Source organism: Pipistrellus kuhlii, unplaced genomic scaffold (genome assembly GCF_014108245.1).
Source record: "Pipistrellus kuhlii isolate mPipKuh1 unplaced genomic scaffold, mPipKuh1.p scaffold_m20_p_72, whole genome shotgun sequence".
In the NCBI taxonomy this organism is placed as follows: Eukaryota; Metazoa; Chordata; class Mammalia; order Chiroptera; family Vespertilionidae; genus Pipistrellus; species Pipistrellus kuhlii.
Window position 1 is genome coordinate 1031705 of NW_023425576.1, and position 5454 is coordinate 1037158.

At 40.5% G+C, this 5454-nt stretch overlaps 1 protein-coding gene across 2 annotated transcripts in view; it reads left to right on the plus strand.

Moving 5' to 3' along the window:
• Nucleotides 1-5454, plus strand: part of CFH (complement factor H) — a 51684-nt gene that overhangs the window by 31247 nt on the left and 14983 nt on the right. The gene's annotated exons all lie outside the window — the stretch shown is intronic.

Below are 5454 nucleotides of genomic sequence, written 5' to 3' on the forward strand. Positions count from 1 at the left end.
AGTTACAACAACACGGTGGATTTTCAATGCAGTGGTTTGCAGAAGGGTTTGAGGATAAGTTCCTGGATCTTCATGTAGAAGGTTCTACATGAAGGTGTAAAATTCTGTGGAAAATATTTGTATACTACCTAAAGTTTTATGTTCTTTTTTTTTTTTTTTTTCAGATGCATGTGTGATATCACCAGAAGTCCTGGAAGAACATAAGATAGAGTTTCAATGGTCATATGCGAAAAAGCTTTATTCTGAAACAAACGATTACACTGAATTTAGGTGTCGACGTGGCTATTATCCCAAGTCACCAAGATCTGCATTCCGAGTACAGTGTCGAGAAGGGAAAATGGAGTTTCCCACTTGTTGGTAAAATGAGAGCTACGCGGCAGTTTTCACATTAAAATCTGCACCTTCATTCAGAATGCTTTAATATTAATCTAATTCCTCTTGATTTATTTTTCTAGTTGGGTGTGACTCACTTTTATTCATTAATCAGAATTTGTGTTAAGTGCCAGGTGGGAGATGTCACTTCTCATAAGCATCTCATTAAAGTGTGAGAAACCAACGTGCTGTGTGTTCCGTTCATGAAACGTCTCTGGCCGGAAATTAGACGCCATGTCTTACCTCTCTGCTTCCCCCATCACCCTCCCCATGTTCTCAGCTTTCTCCATGATTGGTGGGGGCATTCTGAGACTCTTATTCCAGAGACAATGGGGAAAATGCTTGTCTCCATCTTCACCTTAAAATCACTTCACAAACATATCAAAAACCAAACTGTGTCATTCCCCTGTTGGCAATAGATAGTAGAGGTTATTACTTAGATTTGCTATCTATCCGTAGCTCACTATACTCCCAAAATTATGAAATGCAACATCTGCATATCCATCTAGCACATACAATAATTCAAACAGGTCATAAAGAGGTACTAGATTCCAATCAGGGATCTAGCTATTGTAACACAGATTGGAAAACTGGTAAAATACCAAGTATGAACATGTACAACACATTCACCCAGTGTGCTATGAAAGTGAGCCAATGGTTACAGATCAAAGACTGGCAGGAATCAATGAAATACCTATCACAAATACAGTTCAATTCAGGTATAAGAGACGTGGGCAGTGGGTTCAATTCTTACATCCTCCCATTCCTCAATCTTTAACATATATCACCGTTGAGCCCGTAGAATATGTTAAATTAAAATAAATACATTTGCAAAGGAAAACAACACATTCTGAGAAATATGAAGAACTCTTTCATGATGTGGGCATATGGTCAGGGTGACCTGCCAGAAGTCAAGTTCATGGATCACTCAGTAGATATCAAAGTCCAAAGGGGCTTGCAAGATGCCTCCATTTCCATTAATAATCAACTACAATTTGATTGCCAAAAATGGATTATTATAAATCCTAGACCAACAACTAAAAAAAGATATCTAATCACCAACAAATTGTATAAAATGTAATAGCATAGACTAATGTAAAAGAAAACAGAGGATTCTAAAGACTACCAGAAAAACATGGGACAAATTAGAAGCTATTGGCAAATGGCATAAATGCATCCATTAATAGTAATTATTGATATCAGATTACAATGACAAGCCAATAAGAAAAAAAGATGAAGTAGAATTGAATAAAGAGAAAACCCAGTTAGGAGCCGTTTCACAAAGGACCAATGTAAGTATTAAATAATAACTAGTTGAGCCCACCTCGTATGTTTGAGCATTGACCTATGAACCAGGAGGTCACGGTTCAATTCCCGGTCAGGGCCCATGCCTGGGTTTTGGGCTCGATCCCCAGTGGGGGGTGTGCAGGAGGCATATGATTCTCTCTCATCATGGATGTTTCTATCTTCCTTTTCTCTCCCTTCCTCTCTGAAATCAATAAATGTATATATTTTTTAAAAGTCACTGCCTGATGCCAAAACCGGTTTGGCTCAGTTTGCAGACTGAAAGGTCCCAGATTTGATTCCAGTCAAGGACGTGTACCTTAGTTGCAGGCACATCCCCAGTAGGGGGTGTGCAGGAGGCAGCTAGTTGATGTCTCTCTCTCTCTCATCGATGTTTCTAGCTCTCTATCTCTCTCCCTTCCTCTCTGTGAAAAGTCAATAAAATGTATTTTAAAAAAAAAGAATAGTATTAAAAAAAAAAAGTGACTGCCTGAAAGCAAAACATTGAAAAATTTAAACCTTGTATGAACAAAGTTTATATAAGGTGAGTGGTAATGGTAATCTATATATATAAAAGGCAAGCGACCATCTGATGGTCCAACCAGCCAGTAGGTATGATGCACACTGACCATCAGGGGGCAGATGCTCAATGCAGGAGCTGCTGAGCTGCGATGACGTGGCAGCAGCAGTTTTTGGGTGATGCACCCCAGAACCAGAGAGGAGGGAGCCCCATTCCAGGGTGTGTCACCCAAGAACCACCCTCTTGCAGTCTGGGGGGATGTCAGAGAGCCAGTTTCAGCCCAAACCTGGAGGCCAGGTCAAGGGACCTCAACTGCCAGAGGGACCCTGCTCGCTCCACAGACACCCTTCAAGCTGCTGCCTCAGATGCGGCCAGCTGGAGAGGGACAGTGGTGAGCTGGCTCCAGGGAGTGTCCAGCCTCTCTCGCCCAGTCCCACCCCTCAGGCCACCTTTTAATTAATTTCCTTTCAATGTGCCCGTGCACCAGGACACTAGTATTAAATGAAATGATATTCAAAAGAGAAACACCAGAGAATAATGAAGAGTATTTCCTAATAATAAAATATGAAATGCAGGTGATATTGAATTCACTAAGGCAAGGAGGAAAATGAGTTGTATAAGGAAAGTAAAATATAAATTTGTAACTTAGAAAGCCTTTAAGAACTGCACCAAAAAGAGCCACTAGAACTAATGCACAAATGCATGTTCTTTATATTTGAAACAAAGCATTAAAAAATGAATGTTAAAAAATGATTGTCATTTATGAATATTTAAAGTTAATATCACTTATGAATAATTAAATATAAGGATAACATTCGACAGAATATTGGTGAAATTGCTACACTGCAAATTTCAAAACAGACGGTGAAAACAATTTCAAGACTAAGAAATGAAAACGTCTATGATGTTTGTGGATCGAAGACTTGCTGTCATTAAGATGTATATTCTCTGCAATTAATTCATGCTTTCAGTTTGATCCAAGAAAACTTCCTTATTTAACGAAAATCGAATATCACTGACATGATCCTAAAATTCATCTTTAAGAAAGAAGCACATTGGAAAGTTTTATTCCTAAGTGTCTAAATCAATAACAAATATTCTCTATGTGGAAGTGTCAGAATGACAAAACACCTGAACCAGTGGGAAGAAGAGATGCCGGAAATACACACCCACACACAGACTAAGCACAGAATGAGTAGTAATTATAAGAACATACGATTTAAAAATGTCTGCCTTACAAAAATTAACCTGAAATCAGAAGTCAGTTAACAAACTTGGAAAATGCTCCCACATAGCATTTTGGTTTGTCATATTTTAATGAGATGCTTATGAGAAGTGGCTGGTGGGTTGATGTCTGTTTACAGTGACATCTTCTACATAGTATTTAACACAGATTCAGACTAATGAATAAAAATGAGTTAAACCTATCCAGAAAAGTAACTTGAGAAGAATTGGATTCATAATAAGGAATTCTGAGTGAATTGAATGAATTTTCTATCATTCATCGTCATCATCATTGTCATCGTTTGATGGTATGGCTGGCATATACTATCATCTTGCTCATAAGTGGGAATCTCCGGTTCTCCTCCTTGACATTGTACTTGGAGTGCAGATGATGGTGACCCTTCATCACAGCTAGGTTGGCACACGAATTCAATATAATCTTCCCTTGTAAAATAATCTTTTCTCGCATCTAACGATCTCAACTGCATGTTATGTTTTCTCCTGATTTCTTCTGATACTACACATGCATCTGATGGTTAAAAAAAGAGAGAGAGGACATAAAACTAAGTTTTATACAAATATCTTCCACAGGAAAGAGCAGGAAATGCCAGAAGACTGGCAAGCTTTGAGGCGGGAAGAGCAGTAGGTGGGGCCGGCCACATATTTGGGGCCACAGAGCTTCATTCACATCTGGGGAACTCCACTGTCCCTTTCCGACACGCGGCTTGAAATGACTCCTCTGACGTCACCGCCTTGTGTCCCGATTTGCACACAAATTCCACGACATCCCCAGATTTGGCATAATAGGGTTTGTCAAATTTCTCTTTTAACTGTATGTTCTTTTCATTCATGATGTTTTCTGGTATCACACAGGGATCTGAAAGGAGAGGAAATGAATACAAGCAATTAGGAATCCCTCCTTTTATACACAAACAAACCTTCAGCCCAATGGCTAGCTTGGAGGATGAAGTTATGGAAACAGTTAATGCCCATCATCCACGTGGGCCGAGTCCTGTTCCTGGGCTGTTGTGAACTGTGGGCTGAATTGTGGGCTGAAGACTTGTGAGCAAGAAGGGCAGTTGTCATTGTTAGCACCTGTAGGGTTTGAACAGCTTGACAGAGTTGAAGCTTTGCTCTTCCATTTGACTAAAATAATCAGTTGTTTTAGAGCTACACATCTTAACTAACTGGTCAATGAGCAATTTCCCTGGCCCTAAGTCAACATGGAACTGAATTTCTGTTTTCTCAGAACCCATTCTTTAAGCACATGAAAACAAATCCCAGTCCAATGGAAACTCTGTGATAACTAGTCTCCAATTAGTATCTGAGCAGAAGTTTATTGGCAAAACCAGTTCCTGGTTAGGGTAAGACTTTACGCTTCACGTTTTCTCCATGTCTTGCCTCTGAATATGTGGTGCCCTCAAATGAAAGGAGCCTAGGCCGGCCAGTGTGGTTCCGTTGGTTGGATGACGAGCCATTCACCAAGAGGTCACAGGTTCATTCCAGGTGAGGGCTCATTCTGTGGTTATGGGCTGATTCCCCAGTAGGGGGCATGCAGGAGGCAGCAGGTAGATGTTTCTCACCTTTGATATTTTTCTCTCTCCCTGTGCCTCCCTCTCATTTAAATACAAGCAAACATATGGGGGGGAGGGGAGGTTAAATGTGAAGAATGTGCTGAAATCCATGGACATGGCGGTGTGGTCTGTTGTGAGTTTACAAAAAAATCAGTGCTGCCCTACAGACAGGACCCTACACTGTGCGCACACCCTGGCTGGTGTCCACTGACCCCTAAGAGAGCAGCCGGTGAGAGCAAAGAGAAAAAAAGAGACAGTCACAGGGACATGCAGGCAGAGCTATTCCCACCAGAACCTCCTGGTTGAGAAAGAACCTCCCCCATCCTCAAGAAGTGGTTCAAGATTAGAGTTTTGGAACCAGTCCATTCTGTCCGTAAGGAAAGCCGTGAGTACCTGCCAGGGAAGTAACTCAGGAGGTAATTGTGAAATAAATCGTTCATGCAAATTTATAGTTACTGCAAAAGTCTTTGAACTTTGATA